General features: G+C 42.9%; 1 pseudogene; it reads right to left on the reverse strand.

Moving 5' to 3' along the window:
- Positions 1 to 301: 301 nt before the first annotated feature.
- On the reverse strand, positions 302 to 400 carry LOC128411664 (uncharacterized; annotated as a pseudogene).
- Positions 401 to 23,176: the final 22,776 nt, after the last annotated feature.

The raw sequence follows: 23,176 nt of genomic DNA on the forward strand, positions 1-23,176 counted from the left end.
AGATAGATAGATAGATAGACAGATAGATATGAAGTCCAGCCAGTTAGAACCATAAATCAATAATTACCATATTTTTCCATGTATAGGGTTTTTTCCAAAAAAAATGTCAACAATTAGGGGGCGTCTTATACACGGGTAGTGTCTTCCCCCATTTTCTTAAATCTGAGTCCCCGAAAATAGGGAGCGTCTTATACATGGGGGCATCTTATAGACGGAAAAATATGGTATCCATAGCATGGATTCCACTGTTATGGCAGAAGCAAGACCCTCTTGGGGTGTTAATGCTGTGAACCCCTCCATCGTAGGCTCAGGTTGTATATATGTGTAAATAAACCATATCTTATAAACTAATAAGAACAGATACTACACTTGATCTTAGCCAAAAGGCCAACACCACAGTCTCTACTGTACTTCATTCCAAAGGCAACACAAACCCTTGATAAGTACATCGAAACCCTGGAACCACATTGCTATGAGATTAGAGTGGCATGCCACAATAAATTCTGGCTAGATCCAGTAATCACATATAACAAAGGGGAGCAAGACAGCAGTTATTCTTTACAGAAAGTGTGTTTCCCTTTCCTTGCTTATATGTGTGGGGATCTTTATCCTGGCATCCCCAGTTGTTGGGACTGGAGCTGGGTAGGCTGTTTGTATAACGAAGCTTATATTTCCATTTGGGCACAAATAAAGTCAAATCTGGGAGTGAAATAAACAGATGCACAGCAAATCAAAAGACATGCACAGAACCCAGGAGCATTCGTTCCTCAGTAATGGTGCTACCCAATCTGTTATGGATTAGCACCTCCTGCCTGCCCGCCCGCCAGCCCCCGTCCACAATCTATCAAATGTGGCAGACAAATCCTGCCAATGAATGTAGCAACCCAAATGCCATCTGAAGTCATTGTTTTCAGGAAAAAGTGTTTGGTGTGTAGAAATCCCTGTCATGGAATGATGTGTGAGTCACAAGGCCGGGAATATATCTCAGCTGATGATTTGTGGCATTAATGGGAGAAGGTCAACCCTCTGGTCTGCTTGGAAGACCAGTTTGCTGAGGAATTTGATTTCGGTGTCTCATCCAGCTTCTGCATTACGGAAGCTTGTGTAAGTGTGCAGTGACAGCCAAAAATGCTTTCCAGAATTTCCACAACACAAAGGCCTGCCAGAGGTTTCTGTTGCGTTTTCATCTGCAGGGCCGGCTCCTGCAGTGGGCTAGCCAGGGCACTGGCCAAGGGCCCAAGAGCTCAGAAAGGTCCCTCACTGGCCCTGGCCCCAGCCCCAGCCCTCAGGGGGTGGGAGAATCAGTGCAACAACCTTGGCCTTGGGCTTTAGGACGCTCCATGTTGGTAACAGCCACAGTTGGCTCCTTGCAGCTATTGCTACCTAGGAGCAGGCACTCTCTGAGCACTGACTGCACAGCACACAGTGGAGGTGCAAGAATTTACATCTCAGGAACTTTATTCTGGGATATAACAGTAGGCAACCTTTATTTGGGATATAAATGTGTAGCTAACATTTATTAAAATGTTATTAAATGTTAAAAAGTAAAAGGGACGCGGGTGGTGCTGTGGGTAAAAGCCTCAGCGCCTAGGACTTGCCGATCGAAAGGTCGGCGGTTCGAATCCCCGCGGCGGGGTGCGCTCCCGTCGCTCGGTCCCAGCGCCTGCCAACCTAGCAGTTCGAAAGCACCTTCGGGTGCAAGTAGATAAATAGGGACCGCTTACCAGCGGGAAGGTAAATGGCGTTCCGTGTGCTGCGCTGGCTCGCCAGATGCAGCTTGTCACGCTGGCCACGTGACCCGGAAGTGTCTGCTGACAGCGCTGGCTCCCAGCCTATAGAGTGAGATGAGCGCACAACCCTAGAGTCTGGCAAGACTGACCTGTACAGGCAGGGGTACCTTTACCTTTACTTTAACATTTATTTATTCATTCATTTATATTACAACCTGACCACTTCCTGACTAAAAATATTAGGAATTGGGACACGACCAGTGGCAAGGTTACAAGCTTGTTTGTTTATTAAATTTCCATACTGCTCGTCATCCAAGGATCACAATGTGGTTTACAACACGCTCAAGTTCAATACATACTATATTTCGCTAGATCTGCACTAATATTTATAATGTTAAGCAGGCATTTATGCAGCAAAGTATATACATTGCAATAATATCTACATTGTAAGGCTTGCATTGCACATTGTTTATTTTCCTAGTTTCGACTGAAATCATCCTCCCATTTACCTAGGAGTAAGCTTCACTGAATTCAAAAGGACTTACTTCTGATAAGGTATGGTTAGGATTGGACTGCTATGCGTTTTCTTCAAGGAGAAACAAAACACTTTAGTTTTGTGTATGCTCTAGTGGAGCAGAAACTTTGGGCTCCTCTGCCAGCACTAGCCCACCAGTCTAGTTCATATTTTTTAAACAAACTTTCCAACAGAAGTCATTTAGATATATTATAGAGATAATATTTTCCCTACTTTCCTACATAACTGTATGTATGTATACATACACCCACACCACTTTGGGGGCAAAGCCCTATTTCAGAGAGTACAGAATTCTGTTTCTTGATATTTATACTAATTTAAATTAATTCTCTATGTTCATGGTATTGCTTTTCTTTTCTGATTCAGAAGACTCTCCATCTGACATGCCATCCACGTTACAAAACCGTCTGGAAGTTCTAGCCTTTAAGTAGCTTAAAAATTAATTTTGAGAGCAGAAGTCCAAACCAGCAATTCTTAATGGAGACTAAGGCAGTGGACAGATTATAAACTGAATCTGTTACAAGAAAGAGAAGCATGGAAAGCAGAAAGAATAAATAGCTCATTCTAAGAACAGAAATGCCTTTTGCCAGGTTTTCTTTTGTGATGCACTATTCATGGAAGATAATTCTCTGGCTCATGGAAAAAGCAACATCATTTTTGGATGGATCTGCTATTCTACCTCAGCCCAATCGGTATGTAGTATAATCCCAACAAATACCTCTCAAAGTTTTGGAGCAATATTGTGCAATATATCAGGGCTGTCTATTTCACTTGTGCAGACTTGGAAACCCTCCATTCTGTTCTTTCCATTGACATTCATACCAATACTGACTGCAGCAAAAAGCATCTTTTCCGTGTTAGTGTATATAAACTGCATCACTGAGATTTTCTCGTTGTCCGGACCTCTTCCTCAGCAGACACTCTACCTTCCCCTGCCTAGTTTGTTTAAAAAGACTTGGTTATCTCATTCCACAACCCTGTTGAAGCGCACATCACATACTGCAGTGAGGATGGGGGGAAACCACTGAGAGATACAGCAAAACAGTAATGCTTCACCATGAGCCCAGCCAATCCCAGTGCTGCTTGTTCTAGCTAACAGTGACTTGCCAAGGCAACAGGCGGGATTTTTACTGCTATTCTCCCTGCCTAAAAAAAGAAAAAGATTCCAGAAGTCCTTCCCCTGCTTGTGCATGTAATGAAGAAAGTTTTAGGTCCATAGTTGACAGACTGGCTTAATAAAGATCTTTCTGGGATGCTGGTAGAAATTTTCCTGAAACTCTGAGTCAAGCTTCTAGGAGGCCAGACTTAGGACCTCAACTTTTAGATATTGGAAAATGCTTTCACAATAGCCATTAGTTATTATGGTTCACAGGTAGGTAGAGCTGAGGGAGCAAGAAAAGTGTTCCTCCAAAGTCCACTTTTTGACATCTGAGTTCAGCTCTGGCCTGCCAGACCCAATGGGTCATTATAAGGAAAAACCTTCCCTAGACTGGCCATGTGAACAAGACAACAGAGCCAGGAAGAGGGCAAGGGGAAGATGGCAGGAGGGAATAGTACCAGGTTCCCTCTCAGAAGGTTTTCTTCACATTAGGAGGCCTACTGGGAAGAACCGTTCTAGATTATCTGTCCGTTTCCATCATGCCCTATTCACAGGAATCTCATGGGGGGGAGCAGCTGGAGAACCCCTAGAACAGAATGTATGGAGGGAGATCTTTCCATCGGGCAAGTTGTAATGCTTGTGCAAACAACTAGAAGAGCACAACTGCGCAAGCTACCTAATATCTCTTAAATGTGCTGATCTGAGCAACTGAGTCAAGATGATCCAGAATTGGCCTCCACAGTCACTTACGGACTCATTGTTAAAACCGTGTTTATCGAAGACAATCTTACTCGGCTACGTGTGATCACCAAAGAATAAAGAAGGAGGAGGAGGTCAGAGGGAGGGTGAAGACAGAAGGGATCCCTGACTCTTGACGGTTTTCAAAATGTACTGCTATTCTTTTTTTTCCTTGGGGGAAATTTTACGGTTTTGTATTGCATTCTACTGTTGTTTTTTCTGTTTTATTGTTCCATATATAGAGCTGGCAGCAACTATCAGGTCCCACTTGCAAGGACTTTCACTAGTGCAACAGAGCATTCCCTCCTCCCTCCATGTGCTCCCCATGACACACACCCCCCCCCATTTCTCTGTGAGGATGGGAGAACCCTCCAATGGCAGCAGGGAGGAGATGGGAGATCATTCCATCAGGCAAGCAGAACTGCTTGTACTTACAGATTGAACTCCTTAGTGAGACACTGAATTCCTCCCATAGTATTTGTTTCTTTCGTAAACCACCCAGAGACTATTTTAGCATGAAGTGGTATATAAGTATGTGGAATAAATAAGTAAAAGCCACAAGAGAAGTGCTTTATCTATTTCATTTATTTCCTTTCATGTCCGTGAAGTAGAGCCACAACCTGAGCTGGGGAAAAGTGAACATTATTTAAGGAATTTTTTTTTACTGATTTACAGTTTAGTTATTTATTATTATTATTATACAGACAGACTTCATGGGCTTTCAGGAAATACATAAACAGCTCTCTGCAGCAGGCAGATAAGAAATGCAAAAAATGCAGGCGAACGGAGCAGAAGATGTTTTCTTAGGATGGAGTGATGTGTCACATTTGCCTGGCCCTTGCCTGTTCGATTTTAACTGCTCCCTTGCAGTGGGCAGAAAGTCAGATTGTACAATGAAAACTGCTTAACCAGCAAGTACAAGTAGCATTTGAGGTGAGCAATAAAAAGAAAATATGGAAAAGCGTGATCCTGAAACAAATATTTTTGGCTCAGTATGAAAATTTTCAAGAGCCAAAATAGGCATTTTTTTTTTATTCAGTGGATTCTGGGGGAAATGTTCTCAAAACCACACTTTCCCACTCAGGCGTTTATTGCTTAGCATTCCTAAGTCTGGAAAAAAGTGTGCAGCTTTTCTGAGTGTAAATCATCATTTCCATTCCTTTTCTCCGCTCTTCTAATTCACAGCACCTGATCTTGCTTTGGCCAGTACAGACTCCACTATAGATTTTCCCCCAAAGTGGAAAAAAAGTAGTTCTGTTTTGCCGTCAGTTGGAAAGTAACTCTTGAGACTCCCCAAGGAGGTAAAAATATGTCTATAAGAACTGCAGAAGGGATGAGGGTGGGGGCAGAGACCCATTGATATCTTAAATGTGAAATGTTATGGGGGAATCCACCCCACTCTCAAATTGCTAGAAAGTAATACGAATGGTTGCTCCACTGAAGAACAGCACACAACATAGCTCCTTCCGACACTCGCAGCAGCTGTGAGGAGAGCTGCCAACTTCTCATTTCGTCTGAGCTTCTGTACCTTTAATAGCTGCAAGGCATGGATGTGTTTGGCTGCTTTGACTTTCCTCCATTCCTGATGACTTCTGAATATCCACAAGGGAGATTTAAGCCTCCACTCCTCCCATTTGTGAAGTCCCCACCCATCGCAGCTTATGTGGTAAGTAGAGCCAAGGAAACCAGGTGCCGAAGGCCAAGTTGTGTCACTGAAGTGGGGGACCTGTCTCTCGGCAATACAATTTCAGACTGCAAACGGGGGGTATCCTTGATGGAATGCCCCCTCCCCTTTATAGAGGAGATATATATATATATTACAAACTCGGTGAGAAACAGGCCAGCTCTTCCCAGGCTTGAAATGGAAACCTCAAAGTCTGAGGCTAGGTCCTAGCCAAGTAAGCTACTGGAGACAGTTTGTGCTCAATCTTCAGAGTCCTCTTGCATTTTAAAATGAGTAGGAATAGGTAATGTCAGCTCCTATGACTGAGAAGCTGCGAGGGCCTTCTGGCGGTTCCCTCACTGTGAGAAGTGAGGTTACAGGGAACCAGGCAGAGGGCCTTCTCGGTAGTGGCGCCCACCCTGTGGAATGTGCTCCCATCAGATGTCAAGGAAATAAACTTTTAGAAGACATCTGAAGTGGAGTTTTTAATGTTTGATTTTTTACTGTGTTTCTAATCTTCTGTGGGGAGCTGCTCAGAGTGGCTGAGGAAACCCAGCCAGATGGGTAGGGGATAAATAATAAAAATTATTATTATTATTATTATTATTATTATTATTATTATTATTATTATTATTATTTAGGACTGGTGCACTCTCCAGGTCTGGCATCTGGTTTGGCTTCCCACAGCCCCATGGTATATGTTTTAATGGTTGCTCCACTGCAAGTCATTTGTTGCACCCAGCAAAAGCTTTCCTTGCATTGCCAAGACCTGATAAAACACTGCTACAAAATCCTCACCAGTAGAAAACAGGGATGCACTGACAGCACAGTCATCAACCCATGCTTATTTGCCCTGCAACTTATGAGATGGGACTGCAAGGCATATTTACAGTACTTCCTATTACTGCATTACAGCCCTTATTAATTTTAAACATACATTTTTTCACTTCTCCAAAGGGAGAACTATATTTGGTAAGTGTGTGTGTGTAATCTATCTACCCACTAGCAAGAAATGAACCTTTAATGAGAGGCATTTTAATGAGTAGGTTTTTCTTCCTTAGTTCCCTTATTTCAGCCCTTGGAGGGATCTGACATTTCCCTGCATTCATTACTCCAGTCTTGGATGGACAGTTGCCTCCCAACAGTGCCATTTAAGTCCCAGTTTATGTACACCTGCAGTGGAAATGGGGGCGGAATCACTGCATGAATCAGACTTTTATCTGACAGAGGGGAGTTTTAATTCTTCAGGTTTGACAAAACGATGAATACAAAAAGTCAGAGCCTACTCCTATGTGAAAAGCCTCAACTGTAAAGTTTAAGACTGCAGCACCGGGTTTCCAAAACATTCACTTCTAAGAAATAACTACTCCACAAAACATTGATGCATGTAGCATCATATGTTATGCTTTGCAATTTCAGGAATTTCTCAGTGTAAGGAACTGACCAGATCTGGCAGTAGCATTCTTTCTGAGAGTGGAGGAAGAAAAGGGCACCAATCAACAGAACAAAGAGTTATAAAAAAAATGAGTCAACCCTCAAAATGTGCTAAGGGTTTATTTATTTTCAGAAGAATCCCAAGAGCTTGCATAGTGCATTCTGGGTATAGCATGCCTTTTCTCATCAGAGGCAATCATCACTTATTGCCTTCAGAATAATGAGTTCATATTTTTTCAGAAAGATCTAGCACAAAAAGGAGTTAGAGTGTCTGATTGTAAAATGATATCTGTCTTTGATGTGGCGCACACACGCAAATCAGAATGAGAGAGCATTTGTCCTCCCTACCCACTCAGAACCATCCTTGCCTTCTGCATCCCATACAGGATCACATAATGTTCAATGCAGCTTATGTGCATAAAATCCAATACATGTATACTCACTCACATGTATTGTGATTTTATCTGGGAACTCTACTGAATGAAATTAGCTTGTGCTGGTTAGATTTTACCCACATCGGCCATGTTTGAATGTTATGCCCTTGTGTGGATATTGTGGTGTGTCATCAGCAGGGCAGTCACACTGGTGGGCAGATATATTATTGTTTCCTCTCCACATATATAAGCCAAATCAAACTTTATTGCGGTCCAAAGACCCACAAAATAATTTCAAAACTAGATACAGTTAAAACGACCAGACTGACAGATGGAAGAAACCAAGGCAGTCATTTTGTTTTATCTAGGGCATAATGATCTTTGTTTATTAGAACCTCTGAAAGAAACTTTTCCACAGCCAGTGTAATATCATTTTACCTGTCTTCCAAAACATATTTAATATGGAAGGCAAGCCAAATCAGGAATACAGTGGTACCTCGGGTTAAGTACTTAATTCGTTCCGGAGGTCCGTTTTTAACCTGAAACTGTTCTTAACCTGAAGCACCACTTTAGCTAATGGGGCCTCCCGCTGCTGCCGCGCTGCCGGAGCAAGATTTCTGTTCTCAACCTGAAACAAAGTTCTTAACCCGAGGGTTAGCGGAGTCTGTAACCTGAAGCGTATGTAACCCAAGGTACCACTGTAAGTGGAATCTGATACAGCCCAAAGAAACTCCTCATTCAGAAGAAGAAATAACTTCCACTTCTGCTTTGTGATCGTTTCCAAGGTGACTTCCCTTCAGGATCCTTTCAGGCAGAGACTGGTGACCTGCAGCACTCCAGATGTTCTTGGACTACAACTCCCATCATCCCTGACCAAAGGACATGCTGGCTGAGGCCAATGGAAGCTGGAGTCTAACAAGATCTTCCAGTTCTATGATTCTATGACAACAAATTGCCCCTCGCTGGTCTAGATGAACCAACAATTTGGCTCAGGTTAAGGTACAATTCTGTACATGTACATCAGATGATCACATGCTTCCTAGATACTTCCCCGAAAGGAACATTTTGTCTGGTTTATCCTTCCACAAGAACATTTTGTTGAAAAATAACAAGAGCTTTCAACATGATGCGTGTCAAGGGTTTGGTGGCAACTCCAAAATGAGTGGTGCTGTGGTCTAAACCACTGAGCCTAGGGCTTGCCAATTGGAAGGTCAGCAGTTCGAATCCCCGTGATGGGGTGAGCTCCCATTGTCTGGTCCCAGCTCCTGCCAACCTAGCAGTTCAAAAGCACTTCAAAGTGCAAGTAGATAAATAGGTACCACTCCGGCAGGAAGGTAAACAGTGTTTCCGTGCACTGCTCTGGTTTCACCAGAAGTGGCTTCGTCATGCTGGCCACATGACCCAGAAAAACTGTCTGCGGACAAACGCCGGCTCCCTCAGCCTGTAAAGCAAGATGAGTGCCACAACCCCAGAGTCATTTGCGACTGGACTTAACTGTCAGGGGTCCTTTACCTTTTTTACCAAAATGGGTCTCAAATGAGTTGTATCCACAGAGTGTCCCAAAAGAGTGAATGAGGGGAGAGAAAAGTTGGTATTTAGTTGCAATTTGAGTTTTATAGGGGAAATGTTTTCGACCTGTGCAAAACAGGGGGGAAATAGTTCAAAATTATTTATGAGCTGTCACGTAGTCAAAACTATAATTTTAAAGGAAGAAAAGGCTGTTGGGGATTCTACACTAGAGAAGTAATATATTTAGCCAATGCTGACATTGCTAAAGATAAACAAATGGAATTTTCAAGGCTCAGCAGTAAATCACTGCCTGTATTGCTCACTACTCTTGTCAGCGCCTTATCATCCCTCATAAAGAAATGTTTTATTTATTAAACATGGTATTTTACTTTTACATGCCATCCGGGACACAAACAGTCCTCGTAACAGGATCTGAATTTCCATGAGAAAGTAACAATGAAGTCATCATTACGCCCATTCTTTACTGCCACATTACAAACCAGCTACAAAAAAAACCTGTGGGTGTTGCTAATTTGATCTGTTCGTAAGTTGACATTATTATCTTACTCCAAAGACTTATGATATAGGCTGAATAGCTGAGCTTAAATTCTGAGTTCTTTTGAGCCTTAGAAGCAGAGAAAGCCCACATCTGATCTTTCCCCCGAAGATACAATTTCAACTTTTCAACCGCAGCCAGTGTGCTTTATAGCCACTTGGTCAATAAATTATTTAACTTTTACAGATATTTTATGTCATTATGTAAGCATTTGGTTTAAGTGATCGTGCACCAAATGTCCATAGTCTTTCAGGATAAAGGTAAAGGTACCCCTGCCCGTACGGGCCAGTCTTGACAGACTCTGGGGTTGTGCGCCCATCTCACTTAAGAGGCCAGGGGCCAGCGCTGTCCGGAGACACTTCCGGGTCACGTGGCCAGCGTGACAAAGCTGCATCTGGCGAGCCAGCACAGCACACGGAACGCCGTTTACCTTCCCGCCAGTAAGCGGTCCCTATTTATCTACTTGCACCCGGAGGTGCTTTTGAACTGCTAGGTTGGCAGGCGCTGGGACCGAACAACGGGAGCGCACCCCGCCGTGGGGATTCGAACTGCCGACCTTTCGATCGGCAAGTCCTAGGCGCTGAGGTTTTACCCACAGCGCCACCCGCATCCCTAGTCTTTCAGGATAGTTGTCTGCAAAATGCCAGGCATTTCCAAGGCATGGTTGACCTTTCATTGTGGGGTAGGAAGTAGGCTGACTGAAAACAGTACAAATATTCCAGGAGAGTTCATCCAACCACAGCTGGTCTAAGGTATTGGGATCTCTTTTATCAATTGCCTCTTGAGGCAGGAGCACTTTACAGAAATCACATCATGTTCTTTATTTTTTATTGTATGGCTGTTTGATTGCTATGGAAGCTTCCAGAAACATCCAAGCAAAACACACCTGCTCTGTTTCATATGCCAGGTACTTCCAAACATTGGCGGATCCCACCAGTTCTCAGAAGTGACATAAATAGCCAGCAATAAATTAAAGTGCTGATGGACTGGCTGGTGGTAGATCGTAATCTGGACTTATCACTTAACTGCATTAACTGATAGCTCACTGCAGAAAAGCTGTAAATCATCTTCGTGGAATTACTGAACTGACCTTTTAGTTCACAATTTTTATGCACTTTGGTATGGTTGTTGCAGCTTCGAAACCTTCTTCAAAATATTACTATAATTCAGGTGTGGGAAACCTTTGTTCTCCCCCATGTGCTGCTGAGTCCTATCATCCCTGACCATTGACCATGCTTGCTAAGACTGATGGGAGTTGTAGTTCAGCAATATCCGGAGGGCCAAAGGTTCACCCCTCCTGCCATAGTCAGTTTGCTGGGTTAACAGGGCATGGATGATGGTGTCCTTATTCCTATCCTCCAGGAAGGGGTGCAGGCAGTAAACTGATAAAAATATAATCTTGGCTACCATTGCTACCAGTACTTCAAGAAACAAAGCTGGATCCAAGAGTAACCCAGATTATGAATGTGCTCTCCCAAGAAAATGTGACTATATCAAGGACAGGTAAACTGCATTCCCCAAGAACAAGTGTTGGATGGTTATCTGTCATGGATCTTTTAGCTGAGATTCCTGTATTGCCAGGGATTGGACTAGATGCCTTGGGGACTCTTCCAACTCTACCATTCTATGAGTCTATGAAATGGGCCACCAGACTGCTGTTCCTTTGGATTCCATTTCCATTTATAAGCAGTAGTTTTAGGATTACTGTGACTGTATTTGTTGGGTGGGTTGGAAGAAATAGATCTGGGTGTCATAGGCATGCACAGCAAACCTAAGGACAATATTTCTCAGCTGCTTCATATACATGTTGAGCAGAATTCATGTTAGAGAAGGGTCTCCCAAACTTCGGTTTCCGGTTGTTTTTGGACTATAATTCCCATCATTCTTGACCACTGGTCCTGCTAGCTAGGGATGATGGAAGTTGTAGTCCAAACTAGCTAGAGACCCAAGTTTGGGAAACCCTGTGTTAGAGGAAGGACCACAGCTCAGGGACTGAGCATGTGCTTGGAGTACTGAAGTTCCTGGGTTCGGTTTGTAGCATTTCCTGTTAAAGGGGTCAGGTAATGAGAGAGATTTCTGCTGGAGACTTGGAAAGCTTCTGCCAATCAGAGAAGACAGCACCAGGCTTGATGGACAAACAGCCTGATGTTGTAAAGCAGCTTCCTGATATTCCTATGCAGTGTTGGAATAAAATGCAGAGGTTTACCATATGATAATTCTCAGGGGATAGAACAGATTCACCTAACACCACTTTCTGAGAATGCCCAGTTACGTAAGACCAGAACAACCACCGAAGCACAAGCTCCAGGACTCCAAAGTCTTTGCAGTAGCTCAAGAAGGATTTGGCGGCCAGTGGTATCAAATGGCACAAAGGGGTCACCAAGACTGGACAGACATACTCCTGGCGAAGACCATCAGACAAAGCACAGCCTGAAACACAGCTAGAAAGGTCCTAGAAAATCTTCTTAGGAATGCAAAGAGACAAAACTAAATTGGTTGAGGTAATGCAATATTTCTGATCAAGGACACATTGTCTTGCCCAGACTTAGAAAGAAGGAAATGTTGACTGCCTGCAAAGTCCAGTTCATAATTGTGAAACATTGCATTGCATCATTGTCAAGGATGGCACAACAAGATGATTAGACAGGTGCTTTTTATTCCCGTTTTAATAAGTTTGATTGTGTTGCAGGAAAATCAGCCACGGGGCCTTTGGAATCACCTTTCATTCCATCATCTCTTTCCTCCTCCTATGTCTCAGTGGTGGGCCTTCAGATTCAGCCCCCAACATCTCCAGTGAAGGTGGGAGGGATTCCTGTCTGAAACCCTGGAAAGCTGCTGCCAAACATTGACAATACTGAGGCAGAGGCATCAATGACCTGACTCAGTATAATGCAGCTTTATATGTCCCCCTTTTAATTTAGCTTTTGCAAGGCTCTGTGTGCCCCTGCAACACCAAAATGCACATCTCCCATGTTATAAACACACACAACCCTCTCCGATCTGTGTTGGTAGAAAGCACTTCACTGCGTCACGTATGCCCCAATAAAGTAATAATTTTGAAGAAACAAAGATGGTTTTGGTGATCGCTCCAAATTAATGAAAAACTATATGAAACAAAATTGTCCTATATAATACAGTAGCGCTTATGCACTGAGGTCTCTAAGGACCCTCATATTAATCTCTTGCCCAGTCCTGATAATCATGAACTCATGCCTTCAGCTCAAAACCTCCTGAGGGTATGAATATATAAATAATAATATATGGTTAACACCTCTTTACTTTAACTACTGTAGTAACATAATGGTGTTGTTAAATATGGGGCCACTTAGATCCAAAATACATTGTGGATCTATAGTGTTTCATCCCTCCTGCACTTTAATTGGGATCACACTGACCCTAAAAAAGAGGTCTGTTCTTAACCTGAAACTGTTCTTAACCTGAAGCACCACTTTAGCTAATGGGGCCTCCTGCTGCCACCGTGCCGCCGGCATGCGATTTCTGTTCTCATCCTGAAGCAAAGTTCTTAACCCGAGGTACTATTTCTGGGTTAGCAGAGTCTGTAACCTGTAGTGTCTGCAACCTGAAGCGTCTGTAATCGGAGGCACCACTGTAACAAACATTTTACAGTTTCAATATTTTTGATACCAGTTATGATGGTCTCAGATGTGTCAGACAGGAGAGCTGTGTCTCCTCCTTTTACTTCACTCCACCCCCAGAATCAATGGATTTGTTATTTGCATTATATGAAGATGAGCGATATCATGCCAGCAGCACCTGATACGGCCTACATTACAAAGGTGCTAAAATAAAATTGGGGTGATATCTGGAAAAACCACACATTTCCATTAAGCTTTTCTTGCCTTTGAAACCCCCTAACTCAAGGCTGATCTTACAATGTAAGGAGTATATTGAATGATGGTTTAAGATTGCCAAACATCAATGATGCCAGACATAATTGCCGGTGCTTCATAGTTTTGGAATGTTACTGATTTACCGAGAACTGAGTGACAAAATAGACTGATTACAAACACCCAAAACTGTTTCTTACATATGAGCCTTCCACAAATTAATATTCCAATGCTCCAGATCAAATGCTTCCATGTGTTAATTTAAAAGCCATATAGCGCCTTCTCAGTGTCATGGAGCCAAAACTGAGTCCAGCACTGTAAGCTGATACAATCTTTTCCAGAAGGCAGCCAAAAAAAAACCCTAAAATTTATGTAATAGACCAGTCTGTCAATGGAAACTAGAATGAAGATGATCCCACACAGGTCTGCAGTTAACCTAAGTGATGACACAGAGAGAAAATATTTGATTGGACTTTTGCAAATGATTAATACATTTCGCAATGCGTTGCTGACCTGGAGTCAATTTTCCTGGCTATAGCTTAGCCCAAGAGTATCAGACAGCATATCATCCATTTGCCTTACATCTCTGGAACTGCATGGTAAGATTATGTCATGTTGTGGCAGAGCTCCATTCTGCTGTGCTCTCTTTGTAAGGGGAACCGTTGTATTACAAGTGCCCTTTGAAGGAGCTGTTTCATGCTATGCCTTTGTATACCTGCAAACAATTCCAATATAGGAACACTGGAAGAGGCAGGTACCAATACGCAAATGTGCAGTAAAGCACATGACTAAGAACTACAGCTAGGGATTGCGCAACGCTGGAGATAGACTCTACAGGAATCAGTCCTGATGTTGTTTCATGGGAATATGGTCTCAACATCCTGGAAATAGATGCTGTTGAGAAGCCAGGGGTGAACAGTGTGCAAGTCTCAGTGGCCACTGTATAAAAAATATGGGAGAGTCAAGCAGTGGGGGGGGGGGGCAGTGAAAAATAGGAGTTGGGAGTCTGTTGCCTGGAGTGAAACAGATCCAAGAAAGCTTTGTATCTTAGGGAAAGGGGAGGTTACAGATACAGGGCAGATCTATTGAGCTGGGGAGTGAGAGGTCATAGTGAGAGCTTTGACGTGCGTGACAAGTCAGTTCTCTTTAAGCCAGGGAAATATTTAGTTCTCTCAGGGATTGCAGAGATTCTAAACAGAGTAGTATGATCAGAAAGGGAGCTTTTCACAAACCACATTCACCATTTGTTTAGATTTATATTCTACCCTTTCTCAAAGGCTTGGGGCAGATTGAAAATTAAAAGCATACAATGCGATAACATACAGCATTTACATCAAGGGGGTAGGAAGCCTGCAAACTGTGGGTCAAATCCAGCCCTGTGCAGGTCCCGGTTTGACCCTCGGGGCTGTTTTCTGCCAACCACACCCACTTGCCACACACATGTGACATCAGGTATAGGGCAGGTAATATTGTGTTTGAATGCTGTGACCTGCCATGGGACTTCAGGCTGAAGGGAGGGTAATAAAATTAATAAATCAATTCACAATATTTCTAATTCAGACAGGGTGGCCACATGCTATCACGAGCGCCTTGGTTCCATCACTATCAGGCATAGTTTGGCAGCCTCAGGTCAAAAAGGAGAAGAAAGGGAGGGAATTTGAAAGCTGGCACCCAGGGATGGAGGTGCCCCCCCCCCTGTACCTGCAGCAGACAGAGATGTATACAAATTTAATAAATAATAATAACATAATGAAAGCATAACTTATGTAAGCTACAAAATTTCACCACGGTGGACAGTGAGAGGCATAATGTATTTTGTTGTCAGAAAACAATGTCTTCTATAGACATGGCAGTTCTTCAAGTACCTAAAGTTGGCTATCATCTCTCTTCTTAACACCAGGCTAAACATGTCCAACTCCTGCAACCTTTCCTCCCACAATTTGGTCTGCAGGCCCCTCACCACCCTTCCATTCTCCTCTGGATATGTCCCTGTTTGTTGGTAACCTTCTTAAACTGTGTTCCAGTTTATAGATATCCTCCTCAATGCTGTGAATAATTTAATGTTCTTCCATTATTCCTAGAGCAATCATTTTATATTATTTTATTAGTTCTAATCATCAGATGGCGTGCAGTCTGATCTCAATGTTCTCACAGATGTCTATTAACCAAAATCCCTTAAGTCCTCCTTAGGTTTTCAGTGCAATAGATGTAAGTTTTTATTGTTATCTGTTGACAGGTTGATGCTTTTAGCACTTGGGTTAAGAGACAGAGGAGACCCAGATAAAATGTTAGCACTCAACGCCCTTAAATTTGACTGACCAGAGTTTGGATGCGGATCACACTGATCCCTCAAATACAGAGGCGTGTGACCCTCTCTATAAGCAATTAAAGCGATTTACTCTTCTCAAGGTTAGGATGTATTGTAGTTTCCTTTCTCTGCCATAAATCACAGTTGTGTATAATCCAGGGAGTAGCAAATTAAGTATGAAGGGGTTTCATTCTTGGTTACATTCACAGGAACATACAAAGCTGCCTTACAAGTGGTCAGACTACTGGTCCGTCTAGCTCAGTAAGGTCTACACTGATTGGTTGTGGCTCCGAGGAATCTCTAGCCATACCTGGAGATGCTAGTGGTTGAAGCTGGAATCTTCTGCCTGAAAAACAGAGGTTCTACCATTAAGATATGGCCCTTCTCTCAAGACTAGAGTTCTGCAACCAAAGATTTGGTTGGTTCAAACTTCCTAATCCCCCGACACTCCTGGTCATGTGACTACTTCACCACTTTTGTAGGCCCATCTATCTGCCTTGCCTTTCCATAGGATCAAACCAGTTTAGGAAATGGCAGCCAGAAACCTGCTACGTGGCCAGATCAACTGTGACCCATAGGTGCTGACTCTAGGGGGGCAGGGCACCCACAATGCAGGGCTCCAACGTGACTTCTGGTTTCTACCAGAAGTCATGGCGGAGCCCCAACGCGACCTCCCAGACGAAGCCAGAGACCCTGCCAGGCCTCCAAACGTGACTTGCAGTAGAAACCAGAGCTTATGTCGGAGGTCTTAGGAGGCTTCAGACGTGACCTCCAAAACCCTGTGAGGTCTCAGAAGCGACGTCCAAGGCCCTGCCCGGCCTCCAAATGTGACCTGATAGAAACTAGAAGTTGCGTTGGAGGTCTCGCAAGGCCTTGGACATAACCTCCGAGACCCCTCGAGGCCTTGGAAGCGCTGCTACTCTGCCGAGACAATGTGATGTCACACTACATCACGGGCACCATTGGGTGCTCATAACCTGGGGCCCAAGTCAGTGCCTCTGCTGTGACCTCAGGGAAATCCAGCCAATCACTGCCAGAGACCTGATCACTACCATCACCTTCATACTCAATAGTACTATGGGATTGGGGTTGGACTAAATGCCTCTTCAGCATACCCCACCAAGCCTGTGATTCTATGCTTGCAAGACTGGGATCTGGATAAGAAGACAACTTCTAAAATGGTCAGACTAGTTCCTTTTCTTAGGTAAATAGCTTTGCAGGATATGTTAAGGGTTCCCTTTGTTATGTAAGCCAGGGGCAGTATGTTGCCATAGAACTAAGTAGCTGGAGATGCTTCAGGAAAGCAACACCAGTATGGCAAAAGAGGGCATCTCTTTCTTTTTCTCCCCCTGCCTCAGTTGGAAGTTATGGCACTGAGGTGTCTGTTCATGTGAAAGAGAATAATAGACTGGCAATTTTGCAGTCACACAGAATCAGAGAAGAGGGCTGAGTTTTAGTCACTGAAAGCTAACAGCATTTGGAGGTGTGGTTGTGTCCCCCAAGGAATCTGATGGGAAGGTGTGAACTTTAAGAAACCTGTTGAAGTTAAGCTTTGTCTCCACCTATGCTCACCTGCCTATGTGGGTAAATAAAACCATTTTCCACAAAAAAGGAAAACAAACAGAACCTGGGTATGCACTATGCCCCTGGAATTATCACCACTCAGAGAATAGGAGTGAGCATTGCAGTACGGATATCTGATGCTAGCTTGTATTTTTTAACACAAGATTGTTTTCAAGTCTCATTTCATTTTTGCTTTCACAAGCAACTTTGATCACAGTGAAGACTGTAAGAAAACGAAATGTGCCAAAAATGCTGAAAAGAAACAGTCCAATAGATTTTCTTTGGACACTATCTCATGATGACTTTGGACTGTTGTACTGAATTCTAAAGCCAACCAATCTCTTTAGAAAGAAGCATCAGATTTCTCTAGTTAGGCAAAGATAAGAACATGCTTGTAACAAAGTATTTTTGAATAATATATTTTTCAAGAGTCACTTGAGGTTATTGTGAAATGTATTTAAGTGCAGAGTGTATCATGGAATGGAAGCTGCTTTCCCACTGGAGAAAAAACATGGTAACTTGGGAAGATTATCTAATCTACCCTTCACAGTTCAAATACATCAATTATGTATTCAGAGAATTGTGGAGTTGGAAGAGACCATTCATCTAGTCCAACCCTCTGCAATGCAGGAATCTCAACTAAAGCATCCATGACAGAGGGCAATCCAACCTCTGCTTAAAATCCTCCAATGAAGGAAAGAACACCATCCTCGTTGAACAGTTCTCACCACTACAAAGCCCTTCCTGATGTTTAGTCAGAATCTCCTTTCTTGTAACATGAAGCCATTGGTTCAGAACCTACCCTCCAGAGCAGGAGAAAACAAGCTTGCTCATCTTCCATGTGACAGTCCTTTAGCTATTTGAAGATGGCTATCATATCTCCCCTCAGTCTTTTCCAGGCTAAGCATACCCAACTCCCTCCTCATAAGGCTTGACTTCCACACTCTTGATCATCTTGGTTTCCCTTCTCTGCACACGTTCCAGCTTGTGAATCCTTCTTAAATTGTTGTAATTGTTTTGAGGGACTTCAACATCCATGCCAAGGCAAGCATCTCTTAGGTGGCTGAGGACTTCATAGCGGCCATGAAAACCATGGGGCTGTCCCAACATGTCACTGACTCATTGCATGTGGCAGGACACACTCTGGACATTTTCTCCTCAACTGGGCAGGAAGAAGGTGAACCGAAAGTGGGGAATATTGACATCAGTACCCTTGTCATGGTCAGAACACTCCCTGTTGTTTTTCCAATCTTTTAAAGGAAATATATTTTACAATATCTTTCCTTTAAAAGATTGATTTTTATTTTAAATTACAAACAACAAAAACTTTGTTTATTCAATATGCAGGGACAAATTACTGCACAGAAATATTCTGCCTCCTCTGAGTAAGTGTCTTCTAGCTCTGGGCATTTGAGTATTGTATAGTTTATCTGGCATCACAGACGTAAATGTTACCTGGGGCTTGCATTATAAGCCACCTGCCCATCCCATACATAGGAAATCTGATTGAAATAGAAACACTCCCCAATTTTTTTGTGTGATTTTATTTTCCTCAACACTGGATGAAAGATAAATAGGTTGTTACTTGGGTGTGTCTGTGCCTGTGATTGTGAAAATATCTGCTATTTTCTGCTATGTTGCTCCTCATGTAGACACTTGGCCAAGACAGCAGCTCTCAGTGTTAAGCTTTTCTCCACAGATTCTGAGCTGTTTAAAATCTTCTGTTACCATGTAGTGCCGGTTAAAGCTGCTTTCAGATCTCTGGCTCCTGGGACGCTGCCAACAACATTCGAGGGGAGGAAGGGAGGGAGGGAGGGGGAGAGGGAGGAATGAAACAGAAGCACCTCCAGCAACATTTCCTCAACACCCCTGCCACCACTCAGAAACTTAGTAAATTCAAGCTAGAGAAGAATTGGTTGGTGGTGGTGAATAATGCTTGATTCATAACGCAGCTGAGCATTATGAACTGAAGAAGCTTGTATTCTGAGTTCATATTCCTGCTCAGTTTTCTGAATATGAACCAGTGACATCAGTCAAAATAGAATAAAAATGTGCACTGCAGATGGGTCGTGACGGTCTTGCCCAGTCACTATTTATTCACTCAATTTCTACCCCACTCTTCCTCCCAAAGGGAGTTCAGGGCAGCAAACATTTCTGTGATAAAAATAACATAAAAATGTATTTGTTGTGAGGATAAGAATGTAAGATGGGCCTTGCTGGTTCAGGCCAATGGCCCATCTAGTCCAGCATCCTGTTCTCACAGTGGCCAACCCAGATGCCAGTGGTAACTCTGCAAGCAGGATCTGAGCATAACAGAATCTCCCCTCCCCTGGTTTCCAGCAAACGGTATTCAAAAGCATTGCTGCCTCCAGCTAGGGAGGCAGAGCATAGCCACCATGGCTAGTAGCCATTGACAACCCACTATGAATTTTAGAACCCTCTGAGCTCTCTGTAGAAACGGCAGAATTTCAATGGGATAGATCAAGCCGTCAATGATAGAGGAATGTATATACAGACTATCAAAAGCGCGCTCAGCAGTATAGACCAGTTGTTCCTCGTGAGCATGGGAGTTCCCATGCTTACACACACCTCTCTTTTGAAGGGAATAGGAAAGTCGCCTGAAACAGGAGCATTGATGAGGGTACATATGAAGCTCTTCAGTGGGTCTTGTAAAAAGAGCACGACTCATTTCAGCATTGCTGTGCTGTTGTTCCTTAATGTGACAAACCTTGTCAAATGTAGGAATGAGGAAATCCATATACTTAGCACCAGAGATTTGGTTCCCCTCAGAGCTTTTGATTCAGTAAAAACTGAAAAGAGAAGGTTAGACGGCAGCTGACTTAAGGGTAGATAGCATTATCGCAAGCGACATAAATCTAAAGATGAGGAGCAAGGGATCTCTACAGCTGGAAAAATATAGCTGGAAATTTCCCAACCCAGACAGTCTAGGGCTGTAAAGCATATTGAAGAAGAAAAAAGTTCTTAAACAGCTGCAAGATGAAACGGCCTATGATGTATCACTCTCTAATTTGGCTTCTAGGAATTCAGAATGGATTTTATCTCCGAAACACAGTGGCAGGACTTAAAGGAAATGGACATAGGTAGTTAGGGAGCATTCCAAGATAAAATGTCTTGATTTAGAGCCTTTTTCTTCATCTTGAAATGGTGACTAATTATTAAAACACATGTTTAAAGCTCAGCATTCCTTTTCAGAGACTTTTGCCTATTAAATAGGACCTGCATATCCAAATAAAATAAGACCCATTCACCCCAATATAGAAACTGCTCAAGGGTCATAGATCATAGAATTGTAGAGTTGGAAGGGACCTTGAGGGTCATGTAGTCCAATTCCCAGCAATGCAGAAATATTTTGCCCAACGTGGGACTCCAACCCATGGCCCTGAGATTAAGAGTTTCATGCTTTGCCAACTGAGCAATTCAAGCAGATGATACATAAGCTGTGCTGCACATATGGAAATCCTACCACCCCCAATGGCTTTCTCATGCCTCTAAGCAGTGGTTGCTGGTTAAGGCCAAAGGCCCATTTAGCTCAGTGGCCAACCCATGAAAAGCTCACAAGCAAGATCTGAGTGCAACAGCACTTCCCTGACTTGTCAATGCCAGCAACTGGTGTTCAGAGTGACACTGGCTCTGACTAGCAGAGGAAAGTCATAGCCACCTCAGTGGGGTGCGGGGAGAGAAATCTCATCCACATGTACAAAGGAATGTAAACACATAATAAACACATCCAGCAGTGAATGGGAGTGAAAGGTCAGACAGCCATTGCTAGTCAAGACTAGTAGACAAGACTACTCAGGTTAGATGGGCAGGAATTTATCTGATAACAGCCACGTGAAACAAATATATGCTTACCTAGCTAGACACAAGGATAGCTGCAGATGAAAAAAAACATAGCAAGACTGCAAACTTGCACACGGTTATGTGGGAGTAAGTCCTACTGAACTCAGTGGGGCTTACTTCTAAGTATTCATGTATGACAGGGGTGGGGGACCATTTTGGCTCTACAGGCCAGAACCTTATCAGGATCAGCCACATGGGCCAAATTTGAAAGGTGGGTGGGGCTACATACCTGCCAATCACATACTGTCATTATGATGCCGCATGATTGGCAGGTGGGAGGGCCCCCTCACAAAATCATGGAGTTGCTCCTTGGGAACCGCACTGCACGGGACGTTGGCAGCCCCACATTCAGAGCTTTGACGCACTGCTCCCTTCCTTCATCCCAGCCCTTGAAAGAAACAGAACTTCTCTACTTTGCTGCTCTTGTTTGCAAAACATAGCTTTGTGTACAATGTTTAGGATTGTATCATAATCATATATACACCTACTTGGACATTTTACTCTTGTCTGCAAAAGGTAGCTTTCTATAGACTTTATAGGATTGCACTATAAGGAAGCAAGGCCCATTGAACCCAAGTAGACACACATATGATAGCACCATAAGGAAGTGTATTGACACCAGCATTACAGGAATGCCTTTATATGGTATTGTCTTAACAGTGGCTATAAAATATCCCAGGATAGACATACTTCTTGATTTTGCCACTTATTACAAAACTAGCATACTTTCCTTCATACGAAAAGCTGCATTGCATCATACAATCTAAGTTAGAACACCTAATCCTCTGCGGTGAGATGGTATCTTGCAATGTATGATGCAGTTCTTCCAAAAATATAACCATGTCAAGACATTGTTCTTTAAAGAGTCACGCTACTCACCTTTCCACTATCATCTGTCTTGTATTTCAGGCTTTTTGAGATATATAGACTTCCAAATGCATTAAAAAGAATTTATTATTATTATTTTTTTAAAAAAAGACTTCACTAGCATTTCTGCTACACAGCAGGGACGGGGAATCTGTGACCCTTCAGCTGTTTTTGGACTAAAGTTACCAGCACTCTTGACCACTGGCCATCCTCATTGAAACTGATGGGCCTTGGAGTTCCAGCAACAACTAGAAGCCCACAGGTACAGTGTCTGATCTGTTGTGAGAAGCATTAGCAGGTATGCTAGCTTTCATTAATTCATACTACTAAATTCTGCTTCCATTTAACTGACTTTCCTCATTTACCAATGAGAGTACAAATTATGTAAGTGGCAAAAAAAGCCAAGTAGTGCTACTACATCTCTGAGCCATCTTTTAGTTTGCTGTGGCCTAAGAGGATGCTGTCTGGATGCTCAGTGGCACCACATACACCTGAAAGCAGACTCTGAACCTGATTGGCTCGGTCTGAGGCAGAAGGAGTGAAAAAGGACCAATTGAGTTTGGAGATGCTCATCAGAGTCACTAAACAGTTCAGAACATAGATGATGAGGAACTGCTTTGAGCTTCCAGGGTGCTAATGTTGCTTTAGGAATACTGGGGGTGAAGAAATTGAGCAGCCTAATACAAAGTCACATCTATTTCAAGAAACAGGAAGATCACAAATGTTTGCTGTGCATTTGGTGATTCTGTTGTTTTATATTGTTTTGACTGATTTTACTTTTATTGTATCTTTGTATTCATTTTCTATGTGTTGTTATGGTTTGTATTTTGATGTTTGTTAGTAATTGGTTTAAAAGATTAAAAGAAGAATCCACTGGATGCCAAGATTCAGGTTTGTGGCAAGTGCACTCCTGGTGAGAGAGCCCCAGCAGAGCCTTAAAATCACAAAACATGCAGCTAAGTAAAGCATGGAAATATAGGCTGTTAAACATTTAAAATATCCCCTTCTAAGTTTCTTCCCAAAGTTCACATTTCTTCCTATAGCATTGAAAGAAACCACATGTCTGGTATGATAAAAATGGTTTACTTACA

This window comes from Podarcis raffonei, chromosome 3 (genome assembly GCF_027172205.1).
Source record: "Podarcis raffonei isolate rPodRaf1 chromosome 3, rPodRaf1.pri, whole genome shotgun sequence".
In the NCBI taxonomy this organism is placed as follows: domain Eukaryota; kingdom Metazoa; phylum Chordata; class Lepidosauria; order Squamata; family Lacertidae; genus Podarcis; species Podarcis raffonei.